The sequence below is a fragment of the Corylus avellana genome, chromosome 7 (genome assembly GCF_965113065.1).
Source record: "Corylus avellana chromosome 7, dhCorAvel1.hap1.2, whole genome shotgun sequence".
In the NCBI taxonomy this organism is placed as follows: Eukaryota; Viridiplantae; Streptophyta; class Magnoliopsida; order Fagales; family Betulaceae; genus Corylus; species Corylus avellana.
In genome coordinates, this window is record NC_142496.1 from 12,524,901 (window position 1) to 12,545,708 (window position 20,808).

General features: G+C 43.7%; 1 non-coding gene across 1 annotated transcript; it reads left to right on the forward strand.

Moving 5' to 3' along the window:
- The first annotated feature begins 20,701 nt into the window (after positions 1-20,701).
- On the forward strand, positions 20,702-20,808 carry LOC132185973 (small nucleolar RNA R71). The gene has a single exon (XR_009440659.1). It is a non-coding gene; the product is annotated as a small nucleolar RNA R71 (small nucleolar RNA).

Genomic DNA, 20,808 nt, shown 5'->3' on the forward strand with positions numbered 1-20,808 from the left:
AGCTTGTGCAGAACTTCTGGGCAATCATATCGGCAGGTGACACGAAGTGATTCGAGTTCGTTTGCCCCCCCATTTTTCTTTAACGAACGATAACTTTTTCTAAAAATAACAAGTGCCCCGATCTTGGCCGAAACGACTCGAATTCCACTTCGACACCCGCTGACATGATCGCCACGATGCAGAGAGCACCCTCGTAAATTTTCGGGCAAATCGAATGACGTTGTATTTTTTCACAACCAGAACCGAAACCCTAGGCCGAACAAAATGGTCGGATGCAAAGTGAAATTGTTTGGCTCGAAATTTTACGAGCTTGTGCAGAACTTCTAGGCAATCATATCGGCAGGTGACACGAATTGATTCGAGTTCGTTTGCCCCCCCCCCCCCCATTTTCTTTAACGAACGATAACGTTTTGTGAAAAGAACAAGTGCCCCGATCCCGGACGAAACGACTCGAATTACACTTCGACACCCGCCGACATGATCGCCACGATGCACAGAGCACCCTCGTAAATGTTTTGGCAAATCGGACGACGTTGTATTTTTTCACAACCAAGACCGAAACCCTAGGCCGAATAAAATGGTCGGATGCGAAGTGAAATTGTTTGGCCCAAAATTTTACGAGCTTGAGCAGAACTTCTAGGCAATCATATCGGCAGGTGACACGAAGTTATTCGAGTTCGTTTGCCCCCCCTTTTTCTTTGACGAACGATAACTTTTTCTGAAAATAACGAGTGCCGCGATCTTGGCCGAAACGACTCGAATTACACTTCGACACCCGCCGACATGATCGCCACGATGCACAGAGCACCCTCGTAAATTTTCGGGCAAATCGGACGACGTTGTATTTTTTCACAACCAGGACCGAAACCCTAGGCCGAACAAAATGGTCGGATGCGAAGTGAAATTGTTTGGCTCGAAATTTTACGAGCTTGTGCAGAACTTCTGGGCAATCATATCGGCAGGTGACACGAAGTGATTCGAGTTCGTTTGCCCCCCCATTTTTCTTTAACGAACGATAACTTTTTCTAAAAATAACAAGTGCCCCGATCTTGGCCGAAACGACTCGAATTACACTTCGACACGCGCTGACATGATCGCCACGATGCAGAGAGCACCCTCGTAAATTTTCGGGCAAATCGGACGACGTTGTATTTTTTCACAACCAGAACCGAAACCCTAGGCCGAACAAAATGGTCGGATGCGAACTGAAATTGTTTGGCTCGAAATTTTACGAGCTTGTGCAGAACTTCTGGGCAATCATATCGGCAGGTAACACGAAGTGATTCGAGTTCGTTTGCCCCCCCCCATTTTTCTTTAACGAACGATAAGTTTTTCTGAAAATAACAAGTGCCCCGATCCCGGCCGAAACGACTCGAATTGCACTTCGACACCGCTGACATGATCGCCACGATGCAGAGAGCCCCCTCGTAAATTTTCGGGCAAATCGAATGACGTTGTATTTTTTCACAACCAGAACCGAAACCCTAGGCCGAACAAAATGGTCGGATGCAAAGTGAAATTGTTTGGCTCGAAATTTTACGAGCTTGTGCAGAACTTCTGGGCAATCATATCGGCAGGTGACACGAAGTGATTCGAGTTCGTTTGCCCCCCCATTTTTCTTTAACGAACGATAACTTTTTCTAAAAATAACAAGCGCCCCGATCTTGGCCGAAACGACTCGAATTACACTTCGACATGCGCTGACATGATCGCCACGATGCAGAGAGCACCCTCGTAAATTTTCGGGCAAATCGGACGACGTTGTATTTTTCCACAACCAGAACCGAAACCCTAGGCCGAACAAAATGGTCGGATGCGAACTGAAATTGTTTGGCGCGAAATTTTACGAGCTTGTGCAGAACTTCTGGGCAATCATATCGGCAGGTGACACGAAGTGATTCGAGTTCGTTTGCCCCCCCATTTTTCTTTAACGAACGATAACTTTTTATAAAAGTAGCAAGTGCCCCGATCTTGGTCGAAACGACTCGAATTAAACTTCGACACGCACTGACATGATCGCCACGATGCAGAGAGCACCCTCATAAATTTTCGGGCAAATCGGACGACGTTGTATTTTTTCACAACCAGAACCGAAACCCTAGGCCGAACAAAATGGTCGGATGCGAACTGAAATTGTTTGGCTCGAAATTTTACAAGCTTGTGCAGAACTTCTGGGCAATCATATCGGCAGGTAACACGAAGTGATTCGAGTTCGTTTGCCCCCCCATTTTTCTTTAACGAACGATAACTTTTTCTAAAAATAACAAGTGCCCCGATCTTGGCCGAAACGACTCGAATTCCACTTCGACACCCGCTGACATGATCGCCACGATGCAGAGAGCACCCTCGTAAATTTTCGGGCAAATCGGACGACGTTGTATTTTTTCACAACCAGAACCGAAATCCTAGGCCGAACTAAATGGTCGGACGCGAAGTGAAATTGTTTGGCTCGAAATTTTACGAGCTTGTGCAGAACTTCTAGGCAATCATATCGGCAGGTGACACGAATTGATTCGAGTTCGTTTGCCCCCCCCCCCCCATTTCCTTTAACGAACGATAACGTTTTGTGAAAATAACAAGTGCCCCGATCCCGGACGAAACGACTCGAATTACACTTCGACACCCGCCGACATGATCGCCACGATGCACAGAGCACCCTCGTAAATTTTTTGGCAAATCGGACGACGTTGTATTTTTTCACAACCAAGACCGAAACCCTAGGCCGAACAAAATGGTCGGATGCGAAGTGAAATTGTTTGGCTCAAAATTTTACGAACTTGAGCAGAACTTCTAGGCAATCATATCGGCAGGTGACACGAAGTTATTCGAGTTCGTTTGCCCCCCCTTTTTCTTTGACGAACGATAACTTTTTCTGAAAATAACGAGTGCCGCGATCCCGGCCGAAACGACTCGAATTACACTTCGACACCCGCCGACATGATCGCCACGATGCACAGAGCACCCTCGTAAATTTTCGGGCAAATCGGACGACGTTGTATTGTTTCACAACCAGGACCGAAACCCTAGGCCGAACAAAATGGTCGGATGCGAAGTGAAATTGTTTGGCTCGAAATTTTATGAGCTTGTGCAGAACTTCTAGGCAATCATATCGGATGGTGACACGAAGTGATTTGAGTTCGTTTGCCCCCCCATTTTTCTTTAACGAACGATAACTTTTTATAAAAATAACAAGTGCCCCGATCTTGGCCGAAACGACTCGAATTAAACTTCGACACGCGCTGACATGATCGCCACGATGCAGAGAGCACCCTCATAAATTTTCGGGCAAATCGGACGACGTTGTATTTTTTCACAACCAGAACCGAAACCCTAGGCCGAACAAAATGGTCGGATGCGAACTGAAATTGTTTGGCTCGAAATTTTACGCGCTTGTGCAGAACTTCTGGGCAATCATATCGGCAGGTAACACGAAGTGATTCGAGTTCGTTTGCCCCCCCATTTTTCTTTAACGAACGATAACTTTTTCTAAAAATAACAAGTGCCCCGATCTTGGCCGAAACGACTCGAATTCCACTTCGACACGCGCTGACATGATCGCCACGATGCAGAGAGCACCCTCGTAAATTTTCGGGCAAATCGGACGACGTTGTATTTTTTTACAACCAGAACCGAAATCCTACGCCGAACTAAATGGTCGGACGCGAAGTGAAATTGTTTGGCTCGAAATTTTACGAGCTTGTGCAGAACTTCTAGGCAATCATATCGGCAGGTGACACGAATTGATTCGAGTTCGTTTGCCCCCCCCCCCCCCCCATTTCCTTTAACGAACGATAACGTTTTGTAAAAATAACAAGTGCCCCGATCCCGGCCGAAACGACTCAAATTGCACTTCGACACCGCTGACATGATTGCCACGATGCAGAGAGCACCCTCGTAAATTTTCGGGCAAATCGAATGACGTTGTATTTTTTCACAACCAGAACCGAAACCCTAGGCCGAACAAAATGGTCGGATGCAAAGTGAAATTGTTTGGCTCGAAATTTTACGAGCTTGTGCAGAACTTCTGGGCAATCATATCGGCAGGTGACACGAAGTGATTCGAGTTCGTTTGCCCCCCCATTTTTCTTTAACGAACGATAACTTTTTCTAAAAATAACAAGTGCCCCGATCTTTGCCGAAACGACTCGAATTACACTTCGACACGCGCTGACATGATCGCCACGATGCAGAGAGCACCCTCGTAAATTTTCGGGCAAATCGGACGACGTTGTATTTTTCCACAACCAGAACCGAAACCCTAGGCCGAACAAAATGGTCGGATGCGAACTGAAATTGTTTGGCTCGAAATTTTACGAGCTTGTGTAGAACTTCTGGGCAATCATATCGGCAGGTGACACGAAGTGATTCGAGTTCGTTTGCCCCCCCATTTTTCTTTAACGAACAATAACTTTTTCTAAAAATAACAAGTGCCCCGATCTTGGCCGAAACGACTCGAATTACACTTCGACACGCGCTGACATGATCGCCACGATGCAGAGAGCACCCTCGTAAATTTTCGGGCAAAGCGGACGACGTTGTATTTTTTCACAACCAGAACCGAAACCCTAGGCCGAACAAAATGGTCGGATGCGAAGTGAAATTGTTTGGCTCGAAATTTTACGAGCTTGTGCAGAACTTCTAGGCAATCATATCGGCAGGTGACACGAATTGATTCGAGTTCGTTTGCCCCCCCCCCCATTTTCTTTAACGAACGATAACGTTTTTCTGAAAATAAATAGTGCCCCGATCCCGGACGAAACGACTCGAACTACACTTCGACACCCGCCGACATGATCGCCACGATGCACAGAGCACCCTCGTAAATTTTTTGGCAAATCGGACGACGTTGTATTTTTTCACAACCAAGACCGAAACCCTAGGCCGAACAAAATGGTCGGATGCGAAGTGAAATTGTTTGGCTCAAAATTTTACGAGCTTGAGCAGAACTTCTAGGCAATCATATCGGCAGGTGACACGAAGTTATTCGAGTTCGTTTGCCCCCCCTTTTTCTTTGACGAACGATAACTTTTTCTGAAAATAACGAGTGCCGCGATCCCGGCCGAAACGACTCGAATTACACTTCGACACCCGCCGACATGATCGCCACGATGCAAAGAGAACCCTCGTAAATTTTCGGGCAAATCGAACGACGTTGTATTTTTTCACAACCAGGACCGAAACCCTAGGCCGAACAAAATGGTCGGATGCGAAGTAAAATTGTTTGGCTCGAAATTTTACGAGCTTGTGCAGAACTTCTAGGCAATCATATCGGATGGTGACACGAAGTGATTCGAGTTCGTTTGCCCCCCCATTTTTCTTTAACGAACGATAACTTTTTCTGAAAATAACAAGTGCCCCGATCCCGGCCGAAACGACTCGAATTACACTTCGACACCCGCTGACATGATCGCCACGATGCAGAGAGCACCCTCGTAAATTTTCGGGCAAATCGGACGACGTTGTATTTTTTCACAACCAGAACCGAAACCCTAGGCCGAACAAAATGGTCGGATGCCAAGTGAAATTGTTTGGCTCAAAATTTTACGAACTTGAGCAGAACTTCTAGGCAATCATATCGGCAGGTGACACGAAGTTATTCGAGTTCGTTTGCCCCCCCTTTTTCTTTGACGAACGATTACTTTTTCTGAAAATAACGAGTTCCGCAATCCCAGCCGAAACGACTCGAATTACACTTCGACACCCGCCGACATGATCGCCACAATGCACAGAGCACCCTCGTAAATTTTCGGGCAAATTGGACGACGTTGTATTTTTTCACATCCTGGACCGAAACCCTAGGCCGAACAAAAAGGTCGGAGGCGAAGTGAAATTGCCTGGCTCAAAATTTTACGAGCTTGAGCAGAACCTCTAGGCAATCATATCGGCAAGTGACACGAAGTGATTGGAGTTCGTTTGCCCACCCTTTTTCTTTGACGAACGATAACTTTTTCTGAAAATAACGAGTGCCGCGATCCCGGCCGAAACGACTCGAATTACACTTCGACACCCGCCGACATGATCGCCACGATGCACAGAGCACCCTCGTAAATTTTCGGGCAAATCGGACGACGTTGTATTTTTTCACAACCAGGACCGAAACCCTAGGCCGAACAAATTGGTCGGATGCGAAGTGAAATTGTTTGGCTCGAAATTTTACGAGCTAATGCAGAACTTCTAAGCAATCATATTGGCAGCTGACACGAAGTGATTCGAGTTCGTTTGCCCCCCCCTTTTTCTTTGACGAACGATAACTTTTTCTGAAAATAACAAGTGCCCCGATCCCAGCCGAAACGACTCGAATTACACTTCGACACCCGCTGATATGATCGCCACGATGCAAGGAGCACACTCGTAAATTTTCGGGCAAATCGGACGACGTTGTATTTTTTCACAACCAGGACCGAAACCGTAGGCCGAACAAAATGGTCGGATGCGAAGTGAAATTGTTTGGCTCGAAATTTTACGAGCTTGTGCAGAACTTCTAGGCAATCATATCGGCAGGTGACACGAAGTAATTGGAGTTCGTTTGCCCACCCTTTTTCTTTGACGAACGATAACTTTTTATGAAAATAACGAGTGCCGAGATCCCGGCCGAAACGACTCGAATTACACTTCGACACCCGCCGACATGATCGCCACGATGCACAGAGCACCCTCGTAAATTTTCGGGCAAATCGGACGACGTTGTATTTTTTCACAACCAGGACCGAAACCCTAGGCCGAACAAAATGGTCGGATGCGAAGTGAAATTGTATGGCTCGAAATTTTACGAGCTTGTGCAGAACTTCTAGGCAATCACATCGGCAGGTGACACGAAGTGATTCGAGTTCGTTTGCCCCCCCATTTTTCTTTAACGAACGATAACTTTTTCTGAAAATAACAAGTGCCCCGATCCCAGCCGAAACGACTCGAATTACACTTCGACACCCGCTGACATCATCGCCACGATGCAGAGAGCACACTCGTAAATTGTCGGGCAAATCGGACGACGTTGTATTTTTTCACAACCAGGACCGAAACCCTAGGCCGAACAAAATGGTCGGATGCGAAGTGAAATTGTTTGGCTCGAAATTTTACGAGCTTGTGCAGAACTTCTAGGCAATCATATCGGCAGGTGACACGAAGTAATTGGAGTTCGTTTGCCCACCTTTTTTCTTTGACGAACGATAACTTTTTCTGAAAATAACAAGTGCCGCGATCCCGTCCGAAACGACTCGAATAACACTTCGACACCCGCCGACATCATCGCCACGATGCACAGAGCACCCTCGTAAATTTTCGGGCAAATCGGACGACGTTGTATTTTTTCACAACCAGGACCGAAACCCTAGGCCGAACAAAATGGTCGGATGCAAAGTGAAATTGTTTGGCTCGAAATTTTACGAGCTAATGCAGAACTTCTAGGCAATCATATTGGCAGCTGACACGAAGTGATTCGAGTTCGTTTGCCCCCCTTTTTCTTTGACGAACGATAACTTTTTATGAAAATAACGAGTGCCGCGATCCCGGCCGAAACGACTCGAATTACACTTCGACACCCGCCGACATGATCGCCACGATGCACAGAGCACCCTCGTAAATTTTCGGGCAAATCGGACGACGTTGTATTTTTTCACAAACAGGACCGAAACCCTAGGCCGAACAAAATGGTCGGATGCGAAGTGAAATTGTTTGGCTCGAAATTTTACGAGCTTGTGCAGAACTTCTAGGCAATCATATCGGCAGGTGACACGAAGTGATTCGAGTTCGTTTGCCCCCTCATTTTTCTTTAACGAACGATAACTTTTTCTGAAAATAACAAGTGCCCCGATCCCGGCCAAAACGACTCGAATTACACTTCGACACCCGCCGACATGATCGCCACGATGCACAGAGCACCCTCGTAAATTTTCGGGCAAATCGGACGACGTTGTATTGTTTCACAACCAGGACCGAAACCCTAGGCCGAACAAAATGGTCGGTTGCGAAGTGAAATTGTTTGGCTCGAAATTTTACGACCTTGTGCAGAACTTCTAGGCAATCATATCGGCAGGTGACACGAAGTGATTGGAGTTCGTTTGCCCACCCTTTTTCTTTGACGAACGATAACTTTTTCTGAAAATAACGAGTGCCGTGATCCCGGCCGAAACGACTCGAATTACACTTCGACACCCGCCGACAAGATCACCACGATGCACAGAGCACCCTCGTAAATTTTCGGGCAAATCGGATGATGTTGTATTTTTTCACAACCAAGACCGAAACCCTAGGCCGAACAAAATGGTCGGATGCGAAGTGAAATTGTTTCGCTCGAAATTTTACGAGCTTGTGCAGAACTTCTAGGCAATCATATCGGCAGGTGACACGAAGTGATTGGAGTTCGTTTGCCCACCCTTTTTCTTTGACGAACGATAACTTTTTCTGAAAATAACGAGTGCCGCGATCCCGGCCGAAACGACTCGAATTACACTTCGACACCCGCCGACATGATCGCCACGATGCACAGAGCACCCTCGTAAATTTTCGGGCAAATCGGGCGACGTTGTATTTTTTCACAACCAGGTCCGAAACCCTAGGCCGAACAAAATGGTCGGATGCGAAGTGAAATTGTTTCGCTCGAAATTTTACGAGCTTGTGCAGAACTTCTAGGCGATCATATCGGCAGGTGACACGAAGTGATTGGAGTTCGTTTGCCCACCCTTTTTTTTTTGACGAACGATAACTTTTTTCTGAAAATAACGAGTGCCGCGATCCCAGCCGAAACGAATCGAATTACACTTCGACACGCGCTGACATGTTCGGCACGATGCAGAGAGCACCCTCGTAAATTTTCGGGCAAATCGGACGACGTTGTATTTTTTCACAACCAGAACCGAAACCCTAGGCCGAACAAAATGGTCGGATGCGAACTGAAATTGTTTGGCTCGAAATTTTACGAGCTTGTGCAGAACTTCTGGGCAATCATATCGGCAGGTGACACGAAGTGATTCGAGTTCGTTTGCCCCACCATTTTCTTTAACGAACGATAACTCTTTCTGAAAATAACAAGTGTCCCGATCCCGGCCGAAACGACTCGAATTACACTTCGAGACCCGCCGACATGATCGCCACGATGCACAGAGCACCCTCGTAAATTTTTTGGCAAATCGGACGACGTTGTATTTTTTCACAACCAAGACCGAAACCCTAGGCCGAACAAAATGGTCGGATGCGAAGTGAAATTGTTTGGCTCAAAATTTTACGAGCTTGAGCAGAACTTCTAGGCAATCATATCGGCAGGTGACACGAAGTTATTCGAGTTCGTTTGCCCCCCCTTTTTCTTTGACGAACGATAACTTTTTCTGAAAATAACGAGTGCCGCGATCCCTGCCGAAACGACTCGAATTACACTTTGACACCCGCCGACATGATCGGCACGATGCACAGAGCACCCTCGTAAAGTTTCGGGCAAATCGGACGACGTGTATTTTTTCACAACCAGGACCGAAACCCTAGACCGAACAAAATGGTCATAGGCGAGGCGAAATTGTTTGGCCTTAAACTTTACGAGGTTGTGCGGAACTTCGAGGCAATCATATCGCTAGGTGGCACGAAGCGATTCGAGTTCGTTTGCCCCCCCTTTTTCTTTGACGAACGATAACTTTTTCTGAAAATAACAAGTGCCGCGATCCCGCCCGAAACGACTCGAATTACACTTCGACACCCGCCGACATGATCGCCCCGATGCACAGAGCACCCTCGTTAATTTTCGGGTAAATCGGACGACGTTATATTTTTTCACAACCAGGACCGAGACCCTAGGCCGAACAAAATGGTCGGATGCGAAGTGAAATTGTTTGGCTCGAAATTTTACGAGGTTGTGCATAACTTCTAGGCGATCATATCGGTAGGTGACACGAAGAGGTTCGAGTTCGTTTGCCCCCCCTTTTTCTTTGACGAACGATAACTTTTTCTGAAAATAACGAGTGCCGCTATCCCGGCCAAAACGACTCAAATTACAGTTCGACACCCGCCGACATGATCGCCACGATGCACAGAGCACCCTCGTAAATTTTCTGGCAAATCGGACGACGTTGTATTTTTTCACAACTAGGACCGAAACCTAGGCCGAACAAAATGGTCATAGGCGAGGCGAAATTGTTTGGCCTGAAACTTTACGAGGTTGTGCGGAACTTCGAGGCAATCATATCGCTAGGTGGCACGAAGCGATTCGAGTTCGTTTGCCCCCCCATTTTCTGTAACGAACGATAACTTTTTTTGAAAATAACAAGTGCTCCGATCCGTACCGGAACGACTTGAATTTCGTTTCGACACCCTCCGACATGATCGCCACGAAGAACTGAGCACGCTCGTAAATTTTCGGGCGAATCGGACGACGTTGTATTTTTTCACAACTAGGACCGAAACCCTAGGCCGAACAAAATGGTCAGAGGCGAGGCGAAATTGTTTGGCCCGAAACTTTACGAGGTTGTGCAGAACTTCGAGACAATCATATCGATAGGTGGCACGAAGTGATTCGACTTCGTTTGCCCCCCCATTTTTAGTAACGAGCGATAACTTTTTTTAAAAATAACAAGTGCTCCGATTATGACCGTAACGATTCGAATTTCGTTTTAACACCCTCCGACATGATCGCCACGAAGAACTGAGCACGCTCGTAAATTTTCGGGCGAATCGGACGACGTTGTATTTTTTCACAACTAGGACCGAAACCCTAGGCCGAACAAAATGGTCAGAGGCGAGGCGAAATTGTTTGGCCCGAAACTTTACGAGGTTGTGCAGAACTTCGAGGCAATCATATCGCTAGGTGGCAAGAAGTGATTCGAGTTCGTTTGCCCCCTCATTTTCAGTAATGAACGATAACTTTTTTTGAAAATAACAAGTGCTCCGATCCGTACCGGAACAACTCGGATTTCATTTCGACACCCTTCGACTTGATCGCCACGAAGAACTGAGCACGCTCGTAAATTTTCGGGCGAATCGGACGACGTTGTATTTTTTTCACAACTATGACCGAAACCCTAGGGCGAACAAAATGGTCATAGGCGAGGCGAAATTGTTTGGCCCGAAACTTTACGAGGTTGTGCAGAACTTCGAGGCAATCATATCTCTAGGTGGCACGAAGCGATTCGAGTTCGTTTGCCCCCTCATTTTCAGTAACGAACGATAACTTTTTTTTGAAAATAACAAGTGCCCCGATTCCGTCCGGAACGACTCGAATTTCGTTTCGACACCCTCCGACATGATCGCCACGAAGAACTGAGCACGCTCGTAAATTTTCTGGCGTATCGGACGACGTTGTATTTTTTCACAACTAGGACCGAAACCCTAGGCCAAACAAAATGGTCAGAGGCGAAGCGAAATTGTTTGGCCCGAAACTTTACGAGGTTGTGCAGAACTTCGGGGCAATCATATCGCTAGGTGCCACGATGATGAGATTCTACAAGCACCATTAAAGGATCAATTGCTTGTTCCAGTTGGGCCTATTACTAGAGCAAGATCCAAAAAGATCAAAGAAGCACTTAATGGGTTGATTCAAGAGATTTGGGCTGATTCGAAAATGGGGCATTCCAAGCTTGGCCCAAAGGGAGATGAAGGCGTAATAAATTTGATCCAAGCTATTCATGGAGCAGATTGCACAAAATTTCCTTAGCAATGACATGGATTAATGGTTGATTATGGCTGATTGGCTATCTAATTACATACCAATTAATTGGATGATTGACTTGCCAAATTACATGCCAATTAGTTGGTTGATTGACTTACCTATTTCAAGACCTTCCTTTGGCATGATTTAATTGCCAATCTCAGTCTATTTTTGGCATGGAGGAGCTACAAATTTCAGACCAAATCAACCTTAATTTTAGGCTTTTATTAGTTAGTCCTTTTTTACTTTATTTACTTTCCAATGTTGGAACCAATTTAATTTCCTTTCCATAGCAAGTAGGTAGTCATATTTTCAGCCATGCTTTATAAATAGCATGCACTCATTGTAATGGAGATGACGAATGAAAATTATAAAAAGTGAGGTTTGCTTCTTCTATTGGTTCTTCAAAGAACTTTTGAACTTATCAAGGATTCTTCCTTGTGGCGTTCAAACTCTATACCTTCAGTTTGTGATTCCATTATAATCATTGGGTCGAGGGTTGTTACTTTATACCTTTGATTCACGTTTCATTTATAAACGTTGGGTCAAGGTTTTCTATCCAAAATCTGAATTTTAGCTTCTTGGGTCCGTATTCCAATTTTGTTGTTGGGTCTCAAAAGCTCATCGATTGAGGTTCGCATCACCTAACAAAGTGGTCAAGTGCGAACTCGAAACGTTTGGTACGAAAATTTACGAGCTTGTACAAAACGTCGAGGCAATCATGTCGGCGGGTGCCACAAAGTGATTCGAGTTCATTTGCCCACCTATATTCACCAATGAATGATAACTTTTTGTAAAAGTTTGGCGGCCCCAATCCCCCCGGAAAGACTTAAATCTCTTTGTGCCACCCGTTCACATGATCGCCTCGGACAACTGCACACGCTTGTAAAATTGTGGGCAAATCGGATGAAGTTGTATTTTCACAACTAAGACCGAAACCCATGGGCCTAACAAAATGGTCAAGTGCGAACGCGAATTGTTTGGCCCGAAAATTTACGTGTTTGTGCAAAACATCGAGGCAATCATGTCGGCGGGCGCCACGAAGTGATTCTAGTTCGTTTGCCCCCCTATGTTCACTAATGAACGATAAATTTTTGCTCAAGTTCGGAAGCCCCGATCCCACCAAAACAACTCAAATCTCTTCGTGCCACCAGTCGACATGATCGACCCAAACAACTGCACACGCTCGTAAAATTTTGGACAAATTGGATGAAGTTGTTTTTTCACAACTAGGACCAAAGCCCAATGGCCTAACAAAACAATCAAGTGCGAAAGCAAATTGGTTGGTGTTGTGCAAATTTATTTAACTCGCAAGTGCACGAATCAATTGTAGTTAATGGATTGCAAGTGCGAGGTCGAACCCACAGGGAATTGTATTCTTGAAAGCAATTTTAAATCTAAATTAATTAAACCCTAGTCTAGTTCCAAATTTTTGAGTTTTTTTTTGTTTGAATGAAAAAGCCAAAGCATGAGCAATTTAAAGTGATTGAAATCTTATAACGAAGCACTAAGGTTTCGGAATCCGCACTCACAAATTCATAACATAATTTCATGATCTATAATATTCTCCAAAGTTCTCACATATAAATCTTAAGTTTGTTTTACTATTGCTTCAAAGAATTAATCAAAAGATCCCATGTATCCATTCATAACCCAAATCACAAAAGAAATCCAATATTCGATCAAATCATTAACTGTATCCGTAAATCACAAGAAAATATCCAATCTTTATCAAAACATCAATTGTATCCAGAGAATAAATCACAGAGGAAATCCAATTTTTAACAAAGAAAACCAAGCAATCAATTGTATTGAATAATCTTAAATCATCAAGTGTATCCTTGAATCACAAAAGATATCCAAGAGTTATTCAATCCAATTGATTAGAAGTAAAACAATAGAGCAATTAAACCATTAAATTGGGAAATATTACATACATGAAACAAAGTTGCTAATCATAAGTGAGGCTTCATCTTCAACCTTAGTTGAAGGTTTAGCCTCTCATGTTATTGAAAGACAAAACAAAATTGATTGAATTCATAATGTAAAATCGAGTACTTACAAATAAGAATCACAAAGTAGAGATTCAAAAGTTAGGAAAACCTTAAACTCTCTTCTTTCTCCTCTGTAATCTTCAAATTCGTAGCCCCCTCAACTAATCTGATAATTCCCTATTTATAGACCTAAAACTTAGGGTTTTACAAGTTGAAATCGGATACAATTCGTCCAGGTTTGTATCATTTAATTACGGGACGATTTTGGAATAGTAAACGTCCGAATTAGGAAAATCCTATTTCACAATGAATTATATTATTTTGAGTTAGCTTTCCAACGCCACTTGAATAATCTCAATCGGATATGTGAGCGAAAAGTTATGATCAAAATACTGAGACGTGTAGAATCTGAATTTGAATCCAATTCGAAATTTTATCCAATCTTATCCTTAATCCGATTTACCCATTTCTTGGATTTTGTTAAACTTAACCACATCAGCTAGGTCTTCTCAAAGTATGTTTTCTTCCAAAAAGTAGTTTTTCTTCAACACCTACAAAATACTAAAAACACAAAACTAACACAGAACATCAGATAATAACACAGCTAAAGGATTAACACAAGTAAATTAAGGGGTTCAAATATGCAATATTTGGCACACATCAAACACCCCCAAACTTAACTTTTGCTAGTCCCTTAGCAAAACAAAACGAAAAATAGAATGAAAACAAAACAAAACAAAACATAAATCCTCTTTCGTGGGAGAGACGATTGCATTTAGCATATGCAACAAGCCTTTTAAACCCCTAGGCATCCCTAGTGGACGAGTGAAGTCTCGTGAGGGCTTAACAGGAATGATACCCACAAACATTGTAGTACTATGTTGTTAACAAGAAAGCAGTTTCACATAAACCATGGTTCTTATTCATGAGCAAACTTAAAAAGACAAACACCATCATCACTATCAAAAGGAAATCCAGAATCAAACCACTCATAAATGAACAATTTAGACTTCATATGTTCTGAAATGTGTAAAGTGTAATTAGCATACAATCATGAAGCTTTCAGCTTAAACTCAAGGCAAGTTCCATAAAATTTGTAAGAATCCCTAACAGATGAAACAACCAAGGCAAGATATGCATTTTTTTTTTTTTTTTTTTTTTTTTTAACAGGCTTTGTAGTGTCTAACTCCCTTAAGCTTTCTAATTGACCCATGTAACAAGTGTTAGGCCAATGACTCCCAAGCCAGGTGGCTTTAGGGCACTAGATGTAAAACATCTCTAAGGGCTTAGTAACTTAAGTCAAAAAGGCTACGAAGCCAGACTAACCATATCTTAAATCAATATTGAATTTCACACCTTTTGACACGAACACTCAATGCTTAATAAGGCAAGAGGTCCGGTTACTCAGCGAAAAACTCAACATGATCTTTCTTTTCTTTTTCCTTATCTTTTTATTTATTTATTTACTTTTTTATTTTTTTATATCTTGCAAGCCAATGGTTATTCATCAATAGGTCATCCAACAAATCTCAAAGAGAAAAAGCTTAAGCTCAAACATCATACCTCACAGAAAACATGCTAATGTGCTCATAAAAATTTATCTCAAAACAAGTGAAATCTCTTTTACCCAAAAATAAGTCAAAGGACTCAGACTCCAAATGACATAATGATGTGTTCAACCCTTTAAGAAAGCTAATGAAATGCAAACCACAGTCACAGTTTAACTCAAACTTGACAAAAACATAGCATAATTTTAATTTTTTTTTTTTTTTTTTAACACAAAAAGACAAATAAAACTAAACAAATAAAAACAAAAATAAATAGACAAAGATAGACAAAGTGTTTTTCCATACCCCCAAACTTGAATCACACATTGTCCTCAATGTAGGCAGAAACACAATACCAAGAGGTATAAGGAACCAGAGTGAGCAAAGAGACGACCCCCAAACTTACTCATAATAACACATGTCCTGAAAAACACAAAAATAAAACAAAAATGAAGATAGACGAAACAACACAAAAAATGACTAAAAATACCAAAGAAAAAGGAATGCCTCCCATAAGCGCTAAGTTTACAGTCTTCAGCCAGACTTTTCACCGCTGATGATTAAGTAGACGACGTAGGATCTTCCAAAGGCAATTCCTCACTCTCCGAAATTTCCAGTTCCAAGAATGGCTTCAACCGCTGACCATTGACCTTGAGAGCACTTCCATTCTTAGGATCCTGGATTTCGATGGCTCCATGAGTAGAAACTGCACGCACTATGAATGGTCCAGTCCATCGGGATTTGAGCTTTCCTGGAAACAGATGCAGACGTGAGTTGTAAAGGAGGACTTTTTGACCAACTTCAAATGATCTTCTCAAAATGTTTTGGTCATGGATCTTCTTCATCTGATCTTTGTATAGCTTGGCACAGTTGTAGGCATCATTCCTCAATTCTTCTAATTCATCTAGCTGTAACTTCCTTTGCTCACCAGCCTTGGTGAGGTTGAAATTTAGCTGCTTTATAGCCCAATAAGCCCGGTGCTCCAATTCCACAGGGAGGTGACAAGCCTTGCCATACACGAGTCGGTAGGGAGACATGCCAATTGGAGTCTTGAATGCAGTCCGGTATGCCCACAGAGCGTCATTGAGTCGAAGAGACCAGTCCTTCCTTGTCAGGTTCACCGTCTTTTCTAATATCCTCTTGATTTCTCTGTTGGATATCTCAACTTGCCCACTTGTCTGAGGATGGTAGGGAGTTGCAACTTTATGAGTAATACCATACTTCTTCATGAGTTGCTCAAAATATCGGTTGCAGAAATGCTTCCCCCCATCACTGATGATGGCACGTGGTGTCCCAAAACGTGCGAACACATTTTCCTTCAAAAATTGCAACACGACTCTGTGATCATTAGTCTTGCAGGCAATAGCCTCCACCCACTTGGAAACATAATCCACCGCCACAAGGATGAAAAGATACCCATAAGAATTAGGGAAGGGACCCATGAAATCAATGCCCCAAACATCAAACAGCTCCACAATAAGGATCGGGTTCAGCGGCATCATATTCCTTCTTCCAATGCTCCCCAACTTCTGGCATCTATCACAGGCTGAACAGTAGGCATGGGCATCACGAAAAATAGAGGGCCAATAGAATCCACTTTGAAGAATCTTCGCCGCGGTCTTTTTAGAACTGAAGTGGCCTCCACATGCATGATCATGGCAAAAAGATAGGACATTTTGCTGGTCATTTTCAGGAATGCATCTCCTTATAATCTGATCTAGGCAGTATTTGAACAGGTAAGGATCATCCCAAAAGAAGTACTTCACCCCAGCCAAGAATTTTGATCTGTCTTGCCTGGTCCAATGTGATGGCATCTGGGCAGTGACAAGGTAGTTCACTATGTCTGCGAACCATGGTGCAGAATTTTGAGAGATGTACATAAGTTGTTCATCAGGAAATGTCTCAGCAATCGGCACAGCATTTTCATTAAAGTCCACAACCAGCCTGGATAGATGATCAGCTACCACATTCTCGGAACCCTTCTTGTCCCGAATTTCAATATCAAACTCTTGTAGCAATAGAATCCACCGGATGAGACGAGATTTAGCATCTTTCTTTGACAATAGATATTTCAACGCAGCATGATCAGAGTAGACTAAGACTTTAGATCCTAGCAAGTAAGATCTAACCTTATCCAGAGCAAACACTACAGCTAACAACTCCTTTTCAGTAGTGGAGTAGTTAAGTTGTGCATCATTCAGAGTCTTGCTGGCATAGTATATGACATGTGGAATCTTCTCTACTCGCTGACCCAAAACGGCTCCCACAGCATAATCAGAGGCATCACACATTATCTCGAACGGAACCCCCCAATTAGGTGGCTGAATGATTGGTGTAGAAGTTAAGGTCTTTTTCAGAATCTCAAAGGCTGTCTGGCACTGTCATTGAAGTCAAAAGGAACATCTTTTGCCAATAGATTACATAGAGGTCTTGCTATCTTGCTGAAGTCCTTGATGAATCTTCTGTAGAACCCAGCATGTCCCAGAAATGACCGAACCTCCTTAACTGTCCGCGGGGGCGGAAGGTTAGATATCAGATCAACCTTAGCTCTGTCAACCTCGATACCTTTGTGGGAAATTACATGCCCTAAAACAATTCCTTGTTTCACCATGAAGTGGCATTTTTCCCAATTCAGAACCAAATTCTTCTCCTTGCACCGTACCAACACCAATGTGAGATGATGTAGACATTCCCTAAATGATGAACCAAAGACTGAGAAGTCATCCATGAAGATCTCCAGGTGACGTTCAACCATATCTGAAAAGATGCTGATCATACATCGCTGAAAAGTGGCGGGTGCATTGCACAATCCAAACGGCATACGGCGATAGGCAAACGTACCGAACGGACAAGTGAAAGTAGTCTTCTCTTGATCTTCGGGGTCCAGTGGAATTTGGTTGTAGCCGGAGTAACCATCAAGGAAACAGTAGTACTCATGGCCTGCCAATCTCTCCAACATCTGATCGATGAAAGGTAGAGGAAAATGGTCTTTTCTTGTCACGGCATTTAACTTCCTGTAGTCAATGCACACTCTCCATCCTGACTGCACACGAGTGAGGACCAACTCATTTTCCTTGTTCTTGATAACTGTAATCCCTGCCTTCTTTGGCACCACATGAATGGGACTCACCCATTTGCTGTCAGAGATTGGGTATATGATTCCCGCATCCAGAAGTTTAATTACCTCTGCTCGAACTACCTCTTGCATGGCCGGATTCAACTGTCTCTGTGGCTCGCGAGAAGTTTTAGCATTTTCTTCCAGATGAATCTTATGCATCACAATTGCAGGGCTAATTCCTTTGATATCTTCTATTGACCACCCGATTGCTTCTTTATGCTCTCTCAAAACTTCTAGCAGCTCATGTTCCTGATCACTATCCAAATCGGCAGCAATGATCACAGGCAGAGATTCTATAGGATCCAGATACTTGTACTTCAGGGTGTCTAGTAGAGGCTTCAACTCCCGCTTGACAGGCTCAGCTGCTAATGAAGATGGATCAGGGGACGATGTCAAAGTAATTTCTGTAGTCTCCGTCTTTATCTCAGGAGTTGAGTCTAACAAGGCGTCAGCTTGTTCCAATAAAGTGTCCAGTGCCATGTCACTTCCCAGTGCAATCAGGCATTCTCCCAAGGGGTCTTCAATATCTGGTTCATTGACAGTTTTCTCTACTATCTCCTCAATTAAGCATGTGCTTCTGACCTCCTCATACTCAAATGGCTGCTTGCTGATATCAAAGATGTTCAGTTCCACTGTCATGTTTCCAAATGATATCTTCATGACTCCAGTTCTACAGTTGATTAGGGCATTAGCTGTTGCTAAAAAAGGACGCCCTAATATGATTGGAACTTGAATTTCTGCATTTTCCGTCTCTGTATCTAAGACAATGAAGTCCACAGGGTAGTAGAACTTATCAACTTTGATCAGCACGTCTTCAATAATTCCCCTTGGAACCTTCACAGATCTGTCAGCCAACTGAAGTGTAATTGAAGTGGATTTCAACTCTCCCAATCCCAACTGAACAAATACTGAATATGGCAGTAGATTTACACTGGCCCCCAAATCCAACAGAGCTTTCTCAACTCGATTGTCACCAATCTTGCAAGCAATGGTAGGACATCCAGGGTCCTTATACTTCACAGGCATCTTGTATTGCAAGATAGAGCTGACCTGCTCAGTCAGGAAAGCTTTCTTGGGGACGTTCGTCTTTCTCTTGATGGTGACCAAATCCTTCAGAAATTTGGCATAAGAAGGCACTTGCTGGATGGCATCTAGGAATGGAATGTTTATCTGCACTTGCTTGAACACTTCCAAAATATCATCGAACTTCGAGCTCTTCTTTGGCGGTTTCAGTCTTTCTGGATATGGAGCTTTGGGTATATACTTTTTGGAAGGATCCTCAGTAATCGGAATGGCAATGTCCGGTCCTGTGTCTTCCGCAGGCTTGTCCAGGTTTTCCTTCTCTTCTGCAACCTTAGTGGCCTCTTCAGGCATGACCACTTGATTATCCACCTGTTTGCCTGACCTCAAAGTGGTGATGGCTTGTACATGATCCTGACCATGCGTAGAGGCAGAGGAACTTCCAATCACAAATTGCCCTTTTGGGTTAGGCACAGGTTGACTAGGGAACTTCCCTCTTTCTCTTTCCCCCACTTGATTTGCTATATGGCCAACTTGTCCTTCTACCTTCATCATGGCCTGCTTAAGTTCTTGTATGTCTCTGCCATTAGCCATGTTGGAATTCCTCAGCTCCTGTACAGCTTGGTTGGTGAAACCTTTTAGCTCTTGTACAGATTGGGAGTTGGAATTCTTGAGCTCTTGTATAGCTTGGGAGTTGCTCATGGTAGCATTCTTCATATCTTGTATGTTCGTATCCTTTGATTGCATGAATGCTTTCATCATGTCTTCCAGTGATGACTGTGGTGCAGGCTGTGGCCCTTGAGTGGTGGATTGATAAGCAGGAGGTTGAGTTTGGTGAGATGGCCTGAACTGATTCTGAGCTTGAATGGATGTATCTCTCTGGTTCAGTGGTTGATTCTGCTTCCAAGAGAAATTAGGGTGATTCCGCCACCCTGGATTGTAAGTTTCGGAAAACAGCCCAGTGGTGGGTTTTTTGTATTCATTGAAGGCATTGACTTGCTCAATTGGGTACTCTGTTGACAGAGTTGGGCAGTTTTGAGTGAAGTGCGTTTGACTATCACATAACCCGCATGCATCAACGTGGTAAGTATCTGCTGCATTCACTGGTTTGTTTAGGACCATAGTGTCAAACTGACGCCTGAGAACCTTGAACTCCTCCCTTAATTCAGCATCGTTCCTCACCTCATAGATGCTTCCTGTCTTGGGAGCGGGTTGTTGTCTGTCCCAACTATCTTGAAAATCCCATTGTTGTGCTCGTTCAGCCATTTCATCCAAAGTTTTATAAGCTTCATCCCCAGTAAGACTTAAGAATTCTCTACCATTCATCGTCTCAAGCGAGTTTCGCTCACTTGGTGTTAGTCCCCTGTAGAAAATTTGAACTAGCACCTCATTCTCAAACCCGTGGGGTGGGCATTTTATAGTAAGCTCTTTAAACTTCTCCCAGCTATCGGTGAATCTTTCCCCTTCTTTTTGTCTGAAATTGGTGATCTGTAGACGGAGGGC